General features: G+C 39.6%; 1 protein-coding gene across 6 annotated transcripts in view; it reads right to left on the reverse strand.

Annotated features, from left to right (window-relative positions):
• The window catches only part of NSD3 (nuclear receptor binding SET domain protein 3), a 99,092-nt gene extending 82,160 nt beyond the window's left edge, over nucleotides 1–16,932 (reverse strand). For 4 of the 6 annotated variants that reach the window (XM_043453966.1, XM_043453965.1, XM_043453964.1 and 1 more), the window contains exon 1: nucleotides 16,797–16,910. The gene's annotated coding sequence lies outside the window, so the exon portion shown is untranslated. Of the gene's footprint in view, nucleotides 1–16,796 lie in introns of all 6 variants that reach the window. The other 2 variants (XM_043453962.1, XM_043453963.1) reach the window with 1 other exon arrangement.
• Between the last annotated feature and the right edge of the window lie 3,121 nt (nucleotides 16,933–20,053).

Genomic DNA, 20,053 nt, shown 5'->3' on the forward strand with positions numbered 1-20,053 from the left:
CTGCTAAATGAATACAGGAAAGGCAGAAGAGACAAGAGGAAATTAGTACCTCTATCTTATTGAATGTTCATTTCCAACCAGGTAATGAAGACAGAATTAAGTACAATTTGGCTATCAAACTACAGTCAAAAGTACAACCCCAGGGACTTCCCAGCAGTCCAGTGTTTAAGACTTTACCTTCCAGTGCAGGGTGTGTGGGTTTGATCCCTGGTTGGGGAGCTAACATCCCACAGGCCGCAGAGTGCGGCCTCAAACTAAAAAAACCGGCGGGGGGTGGGGGGGAGTACAATCCCAAATCACAGCATTAGTATTTGCCATAGTAGGACTTCAACTTCATAATCTAAAATTATGCAGATAATTCCAATGTGTACCTCATCAAATGTGCATGTTATATTAACCTCTAAAATTACCGACATTTCCCAAGAGCCAAATATGAGTTACCAAATCAAATTTGGTCTTTAGCATCTGGACTTGACATAACCCACTGATCAAGAAGGAAGTGATCTGGGACTTCTCTGGTGCGCCGGTGGTTTAAGACTCCACGCCCCCAATGGAGGGCGCCCCCACTCCATCCCTGGTCAAGGAACTAGATCCTAATGACACAACTAAAGATTCCATGGGTCACAACTAAGAACTGGTGCAGCCAAGTATTTTAAAAAGTGGTCCAAAATTCAACATATGACAGAATCAGACTAGGAAAGCAACACAACTTATCAAGTTCACACTCTGAAGCAAGGGTTTTCAGCGTCGGCACTGCTGACATTTGAAGAAGGCTGTCATGTGTATTCAAGATATTAATCAGCATTCTGGCCTCTACCCACTAGATGCCTGTAGTCCACCTGCCGGTAATAATTAAAAAAAAAAAAATGTCTCTAAACATTGCCAAATGTCCTTTGGAGGGCAAAATTACCCTTGGGTTGAGAACCACTGCCCTAAAAGGATGTTCACCAAAATGGAAATGCTTACTGGAGGCTGTTCTCTTTTGTTTTGTCTTTTGCTTCTCTGTTGAGTCTACAAAGAACAAATAAAGGGCTTCCCTGGTGGTCCAGTGGTTAAGAGTCTGCCTTGCAACGCAGGGGACGCCTGTTCAATCCCTGGTCTGGGAAGATCTCACGTGCTGAGGAGCAACTGAGCCCACACACCACAGCTACTGAAGCCTGTGTGCCTAGAGCCCATGCTCAGCAACAAGAGAACCCACCGCAATGAGAAGCCCGCACACCAGAAGGAAGAGTAGCCCCCACTAGATTCAACTAAAGAAAGCCCGCATGCAGCAATGATGACCCACCACGTACAAACAATAAAAGATTTAAAAATCTTAAAAAAAAAAAAAAAAGAGCATGTCTCTTTAGGAAATACAATTCATTAATTATTAATCAAGAAAATGCTCTTATTTCTTCAGCTTGTATCCTATTTTTCAATGACTAATACACAGATGTTTTCCTGAATATGGCATATTCATGAGTATTCAAAAGGTTTAACAAAGAAACCTGCAACAACTCAGAATAGACCCAGATTTTAATCTGTAATATATTAAGAATCTCTCTGAAATGTCAACAAAAATACTTTAAAATGTTTCAAGTAAAGTAATTTATTGAGCACTTACACTGTGATGTTCCAAGTGTTTTACAAGTATTTTCATTTAATCTTTAGAAAACTCCTGCAAAGTTTTGTGCGGTGTCTCCATTTTATAGATGAGGAAACTGAAGGACGAACAGGCTAGGGGGCCGGCCCAAGGTCACACATGAAATGAGGGCAGAGCCAGGAGTCAAAGCAGATAGTCTTGCCTCAGGCCCTGCACCCTTTACCACATGCTATCCTGTCACTAACCATGGAACCACTTTTCTGTCACCTCTGTGACAGATGTGATTCAGAAAGACAACCATTACTGCTTCAGGAAACATCCCTACAATTAACAAAGGCCGCATCTTCAACTTGCATAGAAGCTGTGATGGAGAGAATAAGGACTCCCCAACCAAACACCCACATCCTAAACCCCAGCACCTGCGAACATGCTACCTGATGTGGCAAAAGGGACTCTGCAGTTGTGATGAAGTCAAGGATTTAACAATGGAGAGATTATCCTGGACTGTTCTATTCACATGGGCCCAGGGTAGTGCCTAGGATCCTTACAAGTGAAAAGGGGATGGAGAGGAGTCAGAGAGATGTTTGAAGATGCTCTGCTCTGGCATGGAAAATAAGAGGAAGGGGACCATGGGCCAGGGAACGCAGGCGCCTCTAGAACGCGGAAAAGGCAGGGACAGAGTCTCCTCAAGAACCTCCAGGAGGAACGCAGTCCTGCTCATACCTTGATCTTAGCCCCATGAGACCCACGGAGGCCTTCCAACACCCAAAACGGTAAGACAATAAATGTATACTGCTTCAAATTTTGTTGTGTTTAAGCCACTAAGTGTGACAACATTTGTTAGTGAGTCAAGAGGAAACTAATGCAGTGTCTTCTCTGACAGCATTTCTAAACACTCCCTTTGTCTTTTAGCTCTACTACAAAATATACAGAAAAACATCTATTTCTGCTTTATTGACTACGCGAAAGCCTTCGACTGTGTGGATCACAATAAACTGTGGAAAATTCTGAAAGAGACGGGAATACCAGACCACCTGACCTGCCTCCTGAAAAACCTGTATGCAGGTCAGGTAGCAACAGTTAGAAATGGACATGGAACAACAGACTGGTTCCAAATAGGAAAAGGAGTACATCAAAGCTGTATATTGTCACCCTGCTTATTTAACTTATATGCAGAGTACATCATGAGAAACGCTGGGCTGGAAGAAGCACTAGCTGCAATCAAGACTGCCAGGAAAAATATCAATAACCTCAGATATGCAGATGACACCACCCTTACGGCAGAAAGTGAAGAGGAACTAAAAAGCCTCTTGATGAAAGTGAAAGAGGAGAGTGAAAAAGTTGGCCTAAAGCCTAACATTCAGAAAACTAAGATCATGGCATCTGGTCCCATCACTTCATGGGAAATAGATGGGGAGACAGTGGAACAGTGTCAGACATTTTTTGGGGCTCCAAAATCACTGCAGATGGTGAATGCAGCCATGAAATTAAAAGACGCTTACTCCTTGGAAGGAAAGTTATGACCAACCTGGATAGCATATTAAAAAGCAGAGACATTACTTTGCCAACAAATGTCCGTCGTCTGTCTGGTCAAGGCTATGGTTTTTCCAGTGGTCATGTATGGATGTAAGAGTTGGGCTGTGAAGAAAGCTGAGTGCCGAAAAATTGATGCTTTTGAACTATGGTGTTGGAGAAGACTCTTGAGAGTCCCTTGGACTGCAAGGAGATCCAACCAGTCCATCCTAAAGGAGATCAGTCCTGGGTGTTCATTGGAAGGACTGATGCTGAAGCTGAAACTCCAGTACTCTGGCCACCTCATGTGAAGAGTTGACTCACTGGAAAAGACCTTGATACTGGGAGGGATTGGGGGCAGGAGGAGAAGGGGACGACACAGGATGAGATGGCTGAATGGCATCACCAACTCGATGGGCATGAGTCTGAGTAAACTCCGGGAGCTGGTGATGGATAGGGAGGCCTGGCGTGCTGCGATTCATGGGGTCACAAAGAATCGGACACGACTGAGCGAATGAACTGAACTGAACTGAACTACAAAATATGCAGGGAGGAGCAAAATTCCCGTAGATTCCTTAACCTAAGATTTGGGGAACACGAAACAGAAATGTCACTGGCAAAGGTTTTAGCCCACCACAACATGAACAGTCCTGTCTGTGGATACAAAGATGGTAATGTGACCTACAACCTGCCCCTAGACAGCCAGGAGAAGCCATTAGATTTTAATTGCTAAGAAGGTGTTGCTGCCACCTTTCACAATGCAGAAGGGAAGGAAAGGATGTCTTCCCATTTTGTTGCCACAATCACTGCTGTTGTCTATGCTCTGGATTTCACTTTCGTGCTGGTCAGAAACGTGACACAAACAACAAACAGGCAGTAAAGCCATCATCATGCATGACATGATAATGCTATGGATCCTTTCAGTACTAAAATACAGTCTCTTTCCATTTGAGACAACCAAAATCTCCAGGCCACACTGGAATTTGTGGTTGATTTCACAAGATTATGTGATGGGTATGGAGAAAACGTGCAGTAGTAAAGACAGCACTACGGTAAGAGCCATTTTTTAAAAGTCTGTTCAACATGTAATAGCCACAGTTAATAAAGAAAAGCCCCCTCGCAGCCATCCAAAAGAACTCTACCAGGCCAACATTTTGTCTAATGAACAATCTCTCACTGGAAGTTTATTTGGTAAAGGTGAATAATGTATATGTTGCCTAAATAAAAAGACTTTCATTCACATTTCAAAACATTAACTATTTAAGCCTATGTAAGGAACAGATTAGTAAAAAGAGCATCCTTTTCACACTTACCATGCTGGCATTTAAAGATCAGAACTTAAATCACCCAATTTACTGGAAGAGACATTTGATCTCTGACTACCCACAGATAACTCAAACCACTATCAAACAGTGCTTTTATCAGGTAAAGTACCCATGTCTGCTGCACAGTGATGTCCATTCAAAGATGGTAAGTCAAAACACCACACTGGAAAACCAGAGTTTGGCAGCTCTCTCTGTTCCGACCATCGGCAAACAAGTGACTTCGAGTAAATCCCTTAATCTCTAAGAGGTTAGGAAATAAGGCTGAATACTCAAAAACCGACCATGGAAATATTTTCTCACTTGTTTTTCCATTTTGTCAATTGTATGATGTTTTGTGTGGAGACGATTTATTTAGTACATATGTGTATGCCTAGACAAAAGTTTGTTTTTAAAATAAGAGTTCCCAGAGAAATGCTTCTATACAAAATCATTCTAAACGAATCCCATAAATTGCTCACGCCAACACCACCAACAGAATCAAAAGCTGAGCCTCACCCTGCCTAGTCCCAGGCTCTAAGTGGCTTCTTCCATATATATTAATATATCTAATTCCGCACAAAGTCTTCTTGTCCTTTTGTTTGTGACATGGTTCATTACTGAACATCAACTATGTACCAGGCCCTGTTCTAGGTCCTGGGAAATCAAAGGAAATATGATCCTGGTCTCATGGAGCTTAAAGAAGCATGAAAACGTCAGATGACGATAGGCTATCAATACTATAAAACTGGATACAGTGACTGCAGGATACAGTAACTCCTGGATTGTTATCAAAAGGATTAGTAGAATCCAAACCAGGAATTAGTCATATAGAAAGACTGGAGGAAGACATGTGAAGAAGTGATTACCAGCCATATCTTTTATTTTCTTTCAAGTTCTCTTTGTCTCAAAGGCTTCTGAGGCTATAGTAAAAAGATTTAAACAACAGTTTATAGTCACTTATTCCACGTAATATAAGAAGTTTAAGATTTCAAAATTATTTAACCATGACACCAAAAAATTACTGAAACAAAACCATTTTGTTGATCAGTTGTACACAGTCTGTTTATAACTGCAACAATCAAAAGTTTTCTAAAATACTTTTATATTTTAAATTGTTTTACTTAAAATTTTTAAATATTTAAAATTTGTATGGTTTAAAATAATAATCAAATAACAGCTGTTTCCTGTGAATGGATTTATTTACTATCTAAAATAATGAGCATTTGAAAAAATGAGATTTTAAAATCCCAACCCCACAAAAACACAATATACCATAACCACAAGGGCAAAAAATGTGAAAATGTCCACTTCTACTCAATTCCTTCCCTTCAAGAATATCTAAATCTGTGCTATTCATGTGTGATTAATTTTAAAACAAGGTAAAGTTAAATAAAATTTAAAATTTAGTTCTCAAGTACACTAGCCACATTTCAAGTGCTCAAAATCCACAGTGGTGAGTGGCTACTATACTGGACAGCCAGAGATAGTGTATACCATCTCTGCAGAAAACTCTATTGGTCAGTGCGGATGTAAATAATTTCTCAAATTTGACCCAAACACAAACATCCTAAAAAAAGAAGGATGAGAATACATTTTTTTTCAAGAAATTGGTGAACAATACTGTAAAGCTAGACAGAAATCACATACAAGGAAATTGAGCAGTCAGACCTGCATGCCAGAATAAGGTAAGATAAATCAGGGACAAGGGAAAATGTGCTCTGACTTTGGCCTTGAAGTCGTGAGCCTTCAGTTTTCATTGTGATTCTACCTCTCTGGCTTGGCTTCATGAATTCTGAAGACATACAACATATTAGGACTTCTGTTTACAGCCCATAGTAAAGGTTAAATGAGGTGATCCAGACCACCCGAAATGACCCCAAACAAGGGGAAAACAAACTATGATTCCTCCCAGTCACCAACACATAAATGTACGGTTTGGATATGCATGCTGACAAGAACATATGTGATTTTAAAAATTAACTTTATTGTCTTACCTACCCGATTGACATTATTTAAAGGTGTTAATTATTTGCAATAACTAACTATTACATTGAATTCACAATCAATACCTATTTATAAAAATAAGATTTTAAGGGTAAAGCATGATCACCATATTTCTTTCTACAAAATTCAAAGTGTGTTACAGAAGTGGCACTTTTTATCAATTTTAATTTTTCTGAGTGTATACCACTAGTAATAGAGCAACACTATTTTTTTTTAAACTTTTGATTTTGTAGTAGGGTTAGCCGATTAACAAACAATGCTGTGACAGTTTCAGGTGAAGTGTGAAGGGACTCAGCCATACACATACATATATCCACTCTCTCCCAAGCTCCTGTTCCACCCAAGCTGCCACAGAACACTGGGCAGAGTCCCATGCAGCAACACTATTTTTAAAACATTATTGTTATAAACATAACTACTCTGTAATCTGTTTAACTCTAGTGTCATCACCTCAAATATATTCTAGAATTTTTACTTAATAATTTTCCACTAAAAATATGTTAAGAGAAAGATGATGGTCAAGGACATTAAAATATCCTGCATAAGGGAGTGACCTATGTGAAATTAAACACAATTAGTGAATGAAATACAAAAACAAACAAACAAAAAGAAATACAAAAACAAAAAAAACCCCAAAACCCCACTCTATAATTTCATTTAACCAGGAGTCCTGTCACTAAATACAGTCATACAATTTTCACTTGACTATTAAGTTACTATTCCATTAAGTTACACAACATTTTAGGTTGCTTTATAGTTCTTATTTTTTCCTGACTAAACCACATTACTATTGAACTTCCTTGCACCAATACAAAACACCCAGTTTCCCTTATCTATTTGGTTTAACCTCGCCATCCTCCCTTTGTTCTTGACCACATTGGGCAACAACAGATATGGCAACCACTGAAAGAAAATTCACATTAAATTATTTTCCAATCCCTTACGTCAAGGAGACTAGCTCACAGTGAAAATTATGACAAACTATGTGACTTACATCCGTCATCTTGTTCCACCTACTATGAAGTCTAGTAAACTAACAAGTTCATCCACATAGTTTCCTTCCTCTTTCCCTGGCAAAATTTTTAATTATAGTAAATTGGTTTGAGATTGTTCAAATTTTACTTTCTTTTACCATAGCAAGGCAATGTATCACAGAAATGATATGTAGTTTTTAAAGTACTAAGCAATTTATCATAACATCTAAAATGATAATGTACTAAGTTTATCTTTCCTATAAAGACCACTGTTTTTTTCATTTGGTTCATTGCTTTAGTATTTTAGGTTCAGTTGCATTCAACATTTCACCTTTAAAACAAAAATGAAGAAAATATAAGGGACTTTATACCATATATTCAAATTTTACATTGTCACTTATTTGCTTCATCAGAACACAAAGCGTTGGTGAAGCTATAGCCATCAAGCTACAACAGTGCAAGAAAATTTTGACTGGAAAGTTAACTTCATGTTTATACTTGCACCAGCATGAATTCTCAAAACTGAGAAACACCCATATAGCCCATGCAAAGATTGGCTCAAGCACTAATTACCATTCAACCTTCAACATCTATGGAAGTACATTTAGGCCAACTAAGTTCACATCTTCATCCATGAAACATCTGACTAAAGATCAGTTCATTTTGCATGTTATTTTTCTTATATTAAAAAAAAACATTTATTATCAGCTACGTGCCGGGTCTAGTTCTAGGTATGCTCTAGCACTTCTAGTTTGGATCCCTATAATTTCAAAAAGTAGTTATCTCCCCACTTTAGAGGTAAGGAAACACTCAGCCCCAGTGGTAAGAGGCACGGTGGGGAGAAGAACTGAGTTCTCCTTGACTCTGGCCCTATATTCCACTGCCCACTGAGTCTAAAAAAAAAAAAAGGATGTTTTGTTAAATGGCTCAAAGCAAACAGAACAACTTTCAGGGTGAAGGTCAGTCAGAGCAAAGCAAGTCTCTCAATAAAATCAAAGCCATACTTTTCATATGATGATAAGTTTGCCTCAGTCGATTATATAGGTAGAGCATACTTTCCATACATAGTTTCTTAAAAAGGCTGTTTCTAAATAAAATTTGAATGAAAAGAAAGGTATTTTTAAACCATATACAACACGTCTCATTAAAGGCATCTTGACTGAACAGAAAGATCATTTTATAATTTAAAAAATCTACCACATACTTTATGTCATGTTTTCTTAACATAAGAATATGAGCATCTTGGTTTCATAGGTGAGTTTTAACTCACTCCATACACAGATACAAGGTATGCATCAGTTATATTTTAATAAAGCTGGAAATAAAAATTTTCAAAAATAAATTCTAGGAATTATAAAGGAAAAAACTACCATACAAGCTGTTGTGTCCTTGTATACTTATACTATGCTTTTAAAAGCCACAAATAAATGCAATTTTTAAAAAACAAAGCCTGTATGGTATTGCTGGGAGTTTAAATTTGTTCAAACTTTGCTGGAAATGTTCTAAAATCGACTGTGGTGACAGGTGAACAATTCTGTGAATATACTAAAAACCATTACACTGTACATTTTAAATGGCTGAATTGTATAGTATGTGAATTATTTTTCAACAAAAAATGTTATTTAGAAAAACTTTAATTCTACATTTATTGTAATGAAATCATTACAGTCATACAATTTTTTAATATGTAAGAATGTTCATCAAATTACAATATCTAAAAACTGCAAACTGCCTAAAATACCATCAATAGAATAATGATAAACAGATATGCCACACACACACAATGAAATTACATATCAAATTAAAAAAATCACATTCTCAAGAAAATTCATTTCACAATAAAGCAGCTTATAAAATAATATTGTGCACTGTTACAATTTGTTAAAAAAATATATGCATAGGAAAGACACTGGAAGGATACAGAAGAAAATGTTAACTACAGCTATTTCCAGTTGGTAAGATTTCAGGGGATTATAATCTTCTTTATATCTTACTGCAGTTTTCAATTTCTCTATAATAAACAAGACTTACATAATTTAAACATAATAAATGTTTTTAAACTAGCAGCCACTTTGGAAAGGACAATTTTTCATTAAAAATTAAAAACTATTAGGGCTATCAGCATTTCTTTGGGGTGCTACCTGTTTAGACCTATAGGCATGAAGGTGTAATTAATTAATGCCTTAACCTCAATACCCTAATTCCATCACACAATAAAACAAATTATAATGATCAAGGCGTACATGTACAGGTGATAACATAGAAAACATGAGATGACCAAAAGCATATTAACCCTACTTAAAACACAAAGCCAAATTACCTAATTTAGGTTTAAAAACTATCATATCAAATTATGTTTGTTTCCGTATCTAGGAAAGCTCAACATATATGCTCATTTCAAGATTTAAAATAAACTTTTCTCATTCTTGTAGGAGGAAAAATTAGCTAGGCATGTATTTAATGTTCACCCAACATAAAAAAGAACAACATTCTTTTGGGATTCTAGGTAAAAGATAACAAAAAGCTTCCTACCACAATCAAACATGAAATACCATATTCTGATGTATTTGGATCCTGAAGAGATCATGAGAAACACAGAGGGCCTAAAGTAACAAAATTACAAAAGCCAGAAAAAGGCTTCAATTTATGTATGCAGATGTCTTTTGTCATTTATAAAAATGTCCTTCACAAAGTCCACGTTGGAGAATTTTACTCAAATAGACTGTGTTCATCAGGTAGTCAGAGAGGAAAAAAATTCAACTTTTTTCTGCTACCAAAATCCTCCAGAGACGTCCCGGTCCAGTGGGTAAGACTCTGCACTCCCAATGCAGGAGGCCAGGTTCGATCCCTGGTCAGGGAACTAGATCCTACATGATGCAACTAAGACCTGGTGCAGCCAAATAAGTAAATATCTTAAAAAAAAAAAAAACAAACCCAAAAGCCAACATTAACCTTTCCATATCTGTAAGAAAATGGTCTAGAAATCAAGGGGAGCATATTAAAATAGGTTTCTCCAGTTAAGAAAGAAATTTGGTTCACCTAGCCAAGATGCAGTGAGGGTAAAACTCAAGATGCACCACGGATGAAGAGTCAACATAGACTGCCACTGCTGATTGCCTCCTCATGGTTACATTAATGTGAAAGCAAGAGTCAAACTAGTTTTTGTAAATAAGATACATAAGTTAGGAGATTATTGATATAGGCAAATCTGACATTTTCGAAGCAAAAGCCATTGTTTAGTGTTTGCACATAAATCTAAAACCAGTAGTCACTGAATCTGACCAAAAAGTGTAACAGAGACGAACTCTGAAGAAACAACTTTGTGTAACACAGCATCATTGTTGTAGGATTCAGAATTATTTTTTTCCACATTCATTAGTAAAGCACCAATATTTCAAATCATTAAATGACTACACCAAATGTTAGGAAACTTTTTTTTTTAATTGTCTAGGTAACACTTTTGATAACAACAAAAACTGGTGATTCAGTTTTTACTGAGTGCTGACCCCTCCCCTCTTGGTTATTCATTTTTCCGCTTAGTTTTCAGCACATCATTATCCCTCAAGACCAACTACCACTACAGCAGTATCACTTAAACCGATGACGCTGTCTTTGCAGCTTTTCTTAAAGGACTTATTACCTGGGAGATGACTCCGTGATGTCCACTGTCTAATTATTTGTTTATACTGTGCATTTAGGTTTTATGCTTTTTTATATATATATGTCACATTTTACAACTTAAAAAGTCTTTAAAGAAGGCTTTTAAGGTATTGTTTGTTTTTTATGTATAGCTTTCTTATGACTCCACAGTAACACAAGACTCACCAGACACAATACCATCTTGCCTAAGGCCAAAATGCCAGTAGGCAAGCCTCCACATGAGACTTCCTAATCTTCGTTATCGCAAATCAATTTGATAAACTAAATTTTGTTTCACCCACAAAATCTGAGGAAGCAACATATTTTTTTAATTTAAAATATCTACTTATTTAAATTGAGTTAAATAATCCTTGGGCTTTCCAACTTCACACACACATGTTATTGTGCTGGAATTCTATCAAACAGGCTTCCCCAGTGGCTCAGAGGTAAAGAATCCACCTGCAATGCAGGAGACTGTGGAGATGCAGGTTTGACCCTTGGGTCAAGAAGATCTCCTGGATGAGGAAATGGCAACCCACTCCAGTGTTCTTGCCTGGAGAATCCCTTGGGCAGAGGAGTCTGGCAGGCTACAGTCGCTGGGGTCAAAAAAGAGTGGGACACAACTGAGTGACTAAACAACAACAATTCTATCAAATATCTCAGAAGGTGTCATGTAAAAGCAAAGGATCATTAGACCGTAATATTCATATTCATGCATCGTTAAAATGGAAACTATATGAAAGTAAATTTTTTTTTCATTTTCCTACTCACTTTCCTTTCAATATAATTCTAAACCTAGATGAAAAAGGGAACCTAGTAGAAAGAGCTCTCATTGTAGATCACTCAGTGATAACACAGATTCACATCTATTGATAAAATTTAAAAATAAGCCAAGAACCATTTATCAAAGAGCTTTTCAAATTCAAAATCTGTTAACAGGCAGATATGCCTTAGAAGTACCGACACACATTCATTTAGTAAAAATTGAACATTCTCTAAATCACAAAATTTTAAATATGCCTTTTCCCTTATTGTCATGTTACCCTGCATGAGCACAATGTAACACAAAAGTGTTTAAAAATACTTATTAAGTCCTTACTAAGATCAACAATAAAAACAAAACAAAAACCCTCTGCGTATTTTAAAAAGTGTTAGGTAGTCATAATATAATCAATTGCTTAAATTTACCTGTATTTTATTTATTAAAAGATTAGCCTGCAGAAGTAAAACTCACCATTCATTTAAAAACTCAAGTGCTGGACACGGTGTTTATTAACATATGAATAAATCAGCTGCCTCCTTCAACATATAATAGACTTTTTTTTTTGAAGTAAAACTAAAAACAGCATTGCATCAAACACAGATTTTATGGATAGACATCAAATTCTAAACCTTTCTAAAGCTCTAATGATTTTAATTTTTTAAGTGTTTAAAACAGATTTTTTGTTCTAAAAGAACTCAGTGAATGAGTATCCAAGGTTATGAATTTTCTTCTTATAGTAAAAAATAATTTAAAATAATCAATGGTGCCTATGATTTTTTTTAAAAAAAAAACTTGTCTTCAATTAGGTGCTTTTAGTTCATTTAACAAACTTACTACTGTCTCAGTCTTCTTTCCAAATTCTTTTCCAGGACCAAGCTGGACCTCTTTTTTTTTCTTTTTTAAAATTTCATTGATAATTTAATTAAAACAGGAAAAATTCTGCCAAAACCACTTGATTACTCAAAACACAAAATTCAAGATACCTGGGCAAGACTCACTTATGCATGTAAAAATATTTTGTGTGTATGTTATATGTACGGCATGGTGAACAAAGTACGGAAAAAAAGAAGAGCCTTGACCTCACTGCAAGTTAAGCCCCTTGCGCTCACTATACTAACAATGCCTAACCTTGGGTATTCCCCCTCACATTGAACTTTGACAGAAAGCACAAGTACATTCACAATGAAGTAACGTGATGTGGTATAAAGCAGTGGTCCCCAACCTTTCTGGCACCAGGGACCCGTTTCATGAAAGATAATTTTTTCTAGAGACCAGGGTGGAGGGGATGGTTTCAGGATGATTCAAGAGCATTACATTTATTGTGCACTTTATTTCTATTATTACTACTTCAGCTCCACCTCAGTCATCAGGAATAAGATCTCTGAGATTGGGGACCCCTGGGATAAAGGTAACAGGTTTGTTACCGAAGCCTTGGACTTAACTTTTTGGTCTCTGTAATTTCTCTTGTAAAATAAAGTAGTTGGACTATATCTCTTCTATATAAAGAGGCTGTCAGGGACTTAATTCAGGATCTGCTATACTACTTATAACAGCAAAAACTTGTTAACAACTTAACATTCCATTCCAAACAATGGAATACTATATGACCCTTTAGAAAAACAAAAAGAAAGCTGTAGGTCCATGTGTGCTGGTTTACAAGGATGTCCCAGGTAGACTATTAAAACAAAAAAAGCAAAATGCGAACAGTGTGATCCAATTTTATGTATTTTAAGACAAATGTGTATACATATGTACAGGAATTTTCTAGGAGGACACACAAGAAACCTCAAAATGGCTATTGTGGAGAATGGAGTGCTAACTTTAAAAAAGTCTCTCAATCTTTTTTAATATTTGAAAAAATTTAAATACTTAACATGTATTATTTTTATGAATTTTCTAAAGAGTAAAAGTAAAGGTCTTCTGATTCGGATTTTATAATTAGAAAAGAACCTAGGTTCATATACTGGCTTTGTTCTTTACCATCTGTGTGTTATTAAGTTATTTAGCTCAATTTCTCCACCTGTAAAAAAGGAGTTAATAGTACTAACCCCACACAACTGTTGGAAGTATAAAAGGAAATCATCCACAAAAGTCACTCCGCCTAGCACATGTTTACAGGACAACAACTATCAGCAGCTATACCTAGTGTTACTATTATGAACTCCAGAAACTGAATACCCAGTTTCTGGATACTTAGAATCAGACAACTGACTGAGGACTTTGACAAGTCATTCAAGCATGACCAACCTTAAGTCAACCAATTTCCTTTACCCAAAACTCATTCAATCTGATCAATCTAAGAAATGACATATCTAATAACTTAAAGTTAAAAAAAAAAAAGCTATCACAGGCTGCAAGTGAGCTAATGATGGACATGGTAATGAGAGCAAAGTCTGGATTTTAATTAAGAATCATCTATCCAGAGTAGCCTTCCTCATTATATGGCTCCCTGGCCAAGGAAGCAGAATCCTCAGGGCAGCTGGGCAGGGCACCTTTCTCTTTACAAAATTCTGAATCTTTACAAAAGGCTGAATTTATAGGAGTACTTTTTCTTAAGTAATGCAAGCTTCCAAGAATCTTTTCTTATTTTAATATACAACAATCTCTCATTTTCCTAAAAATGTATGGCACTGTTAGTTCATTTACAAATTAACTACAAATAACATGTCAATCAAGCGGGAGATATAAAAATGAAACCACCATATAAAGAAATTCCCCCAAAAAAGCATACTGAATGGTTTTTTTGAGAGTAGCTTTTTCTCATAAGATTCTTTAAAAATTCAGGCTGAATATTATCAAATCAAAAACACTCCAAGCTGTAAATCTAACCCCTCTTCTGAAAGTGCTCTCCCAGACTAACACTCTAATAATATTATATTTAATTTTTCCAAAAGAACAAGAATATATCTTAAAATTCTATTTAACAACTTGAAAGGATAATGCACTAAGATTAAATGAAAATGTAGAACAACTGGTTTGAGTCCATCATATTAAAATTTTAACAGGCCTTACTCGGTATTAGAGAACAATTTCAATATCAATATGATGGATTAAAGTTTGGATTCCCCCAATTACAATAATACAGCAAAAACAAAAGGTCACTCACACATTTAATCCTTTTCAGTAGGAAAAGAAAACAGGCTCCACTTAGTTTATCTAAATTTGTTAGTATTTAAACCGTTAAAATAGTAACTATTTTCAAATCACACAAGTAGATACATTTGAATACATTAGAGAGTTACTGTTGCTTTCCTGGAGAGTGTGATCTGAAGTTTCCACCAAAAAAACCTGGCACCTGAATGATGCTCTGAGATCTGCATGCCTACTTCACAGATCACTGCACTGTGCTGAACTGACATTTGGAGATTGTATTGAGCAACTGTATGAAAGCAAAGGGAAGGGATGGAGGAGGGTTTATTTTAAAAAAGAAAACATTTAACACACCCATCCTCTATAAGCAAGAGCTATCAGAAAAACCATTAAAAAATACACACATTTCTAATTTTCCAACACTCAAACTATGGAAAGTAGATACTCTACCACAGGAGACCTTCCAATCCACTCTTCTCCCCCACACAGTGCTTTGCCAAGAGCACAAGACCAAGTAAAACAACCCAGGCAATTTCCTTGTTTACTCAAAGAATTGCAAAAAACACGTTGACTGCCTCCGAAGCTTCTGAAACAAATGCATTTGCAATATTTAAAAGACTTTTCATGATCATGCTTGAAATAGAGAGACTAGTTATGATTCCTTCACCCAGTATTAAATATACTTTTAACTTTATTAAAAGGGTTAAATTTTACACTGCAGCTCATTAGCATGCCGTGTTCGCAACCAGAAGGAAGAGGGAAAAGAGAGGTGGGAGAAAGCAGCGAAACACACAAGATGGAAAACATTACTACCTCCTTTGGTGGTTATGAATAATTTTATATGACCCCAAGATGCATGGGAAGAGTTCATGAATAGAAAGAAGGGGGGTTAAAAATCGGAACTGGCCCCTTCCAGATTCCTACTGATGTCGGAGACAAGAAGGAATTTATTTACACTGCAGTGCCTGGCAGCAAACATGGCTGCCCCTGCCCCCTTTAAATCTGAATAGTCTTCACTCCCTCACCAAAACCATCAAATTATGGCCATGGCTCTCCCTGTCTTGCTACCATTACAGGAACACACCTCCTCCTCCCTCAAAGCAGTAAAACCCACACCTCTCCATTTCACAACACCATAACCACTAGCTTCTCCATTCTCGAGCCTTGAAAGAAAACGCACAGAATAACAAATATAGGAACAAAAGGCTTTCCCTTCCTAACACTCCAGCAACCCCCCTGCCCCTTCTTTTCCTTCCACTCTGACGCTTGGCCCGTAGTTCTCACCCCTTGTCAACATTCACTTCATTTCCTTCCCGAGCCCAATCCTGGGTCTCCCGGTTTCCTGAGTCTATTTCCTATCTTCCAATTGCATCCTGTCTCAATCACTTCTTATCCCTTTTTCCTAATCCACCTTTTCCTCCACTTCCATTCCCTCAGAGTGCCCTTGGGGCCTTGTCTCTCCATCACATTCCTTCTCCTTCCCCCCAGACTCTCCTCTAGTTCACACACTCCACCCCCAAACCTGCCTATTTCACAGTCCGCCCAGGTCTCCCATCTCCGAACCCAACTCTTCTCCTCGCTCCCTGCCCCCTCCCCCGTTCCATCCTTATCCCCGCCCCCATCCCACCTCTACTCCCAATTCCCAGCTCAGCGCCACTCCATCCCTCATCCCAGTCGCTACCTCCCCAGCCCCACCTCCCAATCCCCTCCACACCCCCACCCTGCCCCATCCTTCCACACCCGCCTCGAGCCCCTCCGGGCCACCCAGTGGTCCTCCCATTCCTGCTAAGGTCTTTCTCCCGACCCGGGTCCCATTCCTAGGTCGCCCCTTCCTCGTCGTCCCCTCCACAGTCCTCCCTTCCAACACACACACACACCCTCACACACTCTTTCTCTCACACACACATACACACGCGCATTCACTTTACCTTCAGTTTGTTCCATTCTAACCCCCCGGCCGTGTCAGTAGGATCACAGGAGAGACACGGAGGCCCGGAGTGGGGCTGGGGCGAGGGCAGCCGCCGGGGCCACGGCGGGAGGAGGCGGAACCAAGCTAGGCCTCATGAAATCCCCGGGCTAGATTTCCCCCGCGCCGGACGCCTCTGCCATGGCCGGCCGGCACCGAGGAGGGGGCCACGGCCGGGCCGGGCCGGGGCCGACCGCGCAGCGAGAGGAGGAAGGCTGTGGGCGGCGGAGCCGGAGGGATGGGGGTCGCCGCGCAGCTGCAGCTCCCACAGACGTGCCCGTGGCTGGCGGCCGGGCCGGGGCAGCAGGGTCCTCGGTGCTCGACGCGGCCTCGCGCGCCTCTCCGCGGGCGATCAATGTGGACAGTCCCCCCTTGGCCTCGGCCTCCGCCTCCGTCCTGGCCGCCCGCTGCCGCCGCCCGCTCCCGCCGCCGCCGCCGCCGCGCACAAAGCCCCCCCTACTCCGACTCTCCGGGCGCCGCCGCCGCCGCCGCCAAATCCTCAGCCGCTGATTGGCCGCTGGCCGCGGCTCCTGCCGGGAAATGCAGTCCGGGGCTGGGGGCGCCAAGGGCCGAAAGGAGGAAGAGGCTCGTCAGCCTGTGGAGAGGAGGGGCGGGGGTGGGGGTGGGGGGAGCCAGAAACGCGAGCCGCCCGGCGGAGTCTAGACGAGAAGTGAGACCGCAGGCGATCCGGGCGGAGAGACAGGAAGGCGCGATGCGAAGGCCGAGTGAAAAACAAAACAAAACTAGAGGACGGGGTGGAGGTTGGGCCTGTGAGGCCAAAGTGTGCTCGTGCGTGTTCCTTGATGCTTGAGGAAATAACAGCGTCTGTCAGTCACCCGACGGCGGGACTCCGGGGTGACACCGCGAGGCCGTCCCCAGACCTTAGAAATCCCCGTGCAGACGGGCGCCCGGCTGATAAAGATGAGCGGGGGCGGAGGGGCGGGGAAGGGGACAGAGATGTCTGTGCCTCCCTGACTGGCTCCCGCCCGACCGCTGTCAAAGAAGAGCTCCGCGTTCCACCCGGCTGTCTCAGACCGGAGCCCGTTGGGGGCCAGGCCCGGACGGCAGTTCTGCTCAGACGCCTCCCGGGCAGGCCTCGGGCCCCCGCATGCCCGCTTCCTGCTCGCCCCGCGGGCCCGGAGGCTTGTGGGTAACGGGGGGAAAGGCGGCGCAGCCCGCACCCCGACCCCGAGGGCTCCCCGCCCATCACGTGCCGTGCCCTCGCCTGCTCGCCGGCCACACCTCCGCTTCGAGGGATGGGGGCGTTGGTACTCGTCCAAGCTCACGCACGCTGGAAGGAGAGGGAGGAAGCGGGAATCGAGATTCTCTGTTACCCTATATCCACCCACCCACTCCCCCATCCTAGGAAACTTATGTGAAACAATAGAAGGTCTCAGGTGCGTGACACGGTAAACGAGTCTTGCAGGAGTGTGACGGTTTGGTGATATTTCCTGGGGCCTGGGGATAATGACTTAGGACGCGGCAGCGCAGACGTGAATGTACGAAGGAAACACAGGCAGCGAGATGAGGAAACCAATACTCGGTTCCGAGAATCATGAAGTCATATCACCCACCAGACGTTAGACTCTCCGCCGACGTTACAGTGCGGGACCTATTTGGTACTGTTACGGGCAATTCCTGCTATCTTTATCTGTAAATACCACTTAAACAGGAAATTTAAAAAGTCCTACATAACAATGATTTTCATGGTTACTAATTGTGGATTCGTTTTTAAACAGAACCACCCTGTTAATAATTCTAAATTACGATATTCAGAATTAGGATCTCCATTACTATCCTTAACTATTTATACACCTATACTTGTGCGGTTGCTATGCTTGTGATACCAGAAGTTAAAGGAATCAATAAAAGCACATTTTTCTTTGTTTTAAATGTCTTTTTAGAACACAAATCTCCAAAGGGGATTTGTGAACTTATTTCAAATGTTTGATTCTACCTCCTGGAAAGAGAGGTTAAATTGGTCTTTTTTTTCTTTTTCTTTCCTAAGATCCTTTCTACCTCCATCTTCTTTTCCATCTTCCTGTATCTTTCTTGCTTTGTTGATATGCCGTTTCCTTGGCCTGACACTGGGATTGTCCCCTTGAGGAGAATGTGGAAAATTATTCCCAGGGATTTTATTTTAATCTGCTTCTAAAGCTGTGCTATCAAGAGTTTAAATTTATGTGAAGTAAATGCACAGTCTTTTCCTGAATAAGATATATATTGTCAATAATATTTGGTCTGGAGCCATATTTAGAGAAATAACTATTAAAAATAATAATTTCTATTTTTAGCATCTAACATGAGGTTCAGAATATGCTTTCTCTTCTTCATAGAAAGTGAGCAAATAGCTCATTAAGAAAGCAATTTACAATTCTCAGGGCCAAGGTTAGGGAGAAAAAAAATTGTTTTTCTCTTCTGAAGATTATATTAAGAAGCTCATTACATGATAAATAACTTATCCTGAAAGTAAAAAACAAACAAACAAACAAACAAACAAAAAACCCACCAGGTCTGGTAACAGAAGGCAGACACTGCTTTGAACCAATGGATTTCAATAAGGAAGATTTTTAACCCTTCCCTTTTTAAAATGGAATTGCTGACATATGGCCATGGTAGAAAGTCTAGCTCATCTTTCAAATACTGGGTTTGGAATAGCTCGTCTGGTTTGTGAATACTTAATGATTTTCACTGTGCCTGGTTGTAAATGAATACAATGCATGAATAAGAATAATTTCCCGGTATAAAATGTCTCCCAGGGAACTGAGAGGAATATTTTTGCATCTTTTATGATCTTTTCCAGAAAAGTACATGTGCATGATAATGCAGTGATTAATTTATGAAATTAATGTGAAAAGTGTACCTACCTAGCCTTTTAGAGTTCAAAATTTACCATTGGGAATTTTCAGGGAAAGAAAGGTACAGAAACCAAAGCTTTATAGATTTTAATTCTAGAAAACAAGAGACCATGAAGGGAAGCCTTTATGTGGAAAGTTGGCTATCAGACATGCACAATGGGCCCTCTAGTGGCCACACCGAAAAGTTTTGCCCATTTAACATAGTTGATCTATTTGGTTATTAGCTTAAAAAAAAAAGCTTTGTGGATTAAAAGCTGCCTTCATTTTTTTTTTTAAAAGAATTAAATTTTATACCCATCAGCTTTTATTCTTACAAATGCGCAGCCCAGATGAATAAAGTTTGTGGTCAGTCACATGTTAA

Source organism: Cervus canadensis, chromosome 31 (assembly GCF_019320065.1).
Source record: "Cervus canadensis isolate Bull #8, Minnesota chromosome 31, ASM1932006v1, whole genome shotgun sequence".
Lineage (NCBI taxonomy): Eukaryota > Metazoa > Chordata > Mammalia > Artiodactyla > Cervidae > Cervus > Cervus canadensis.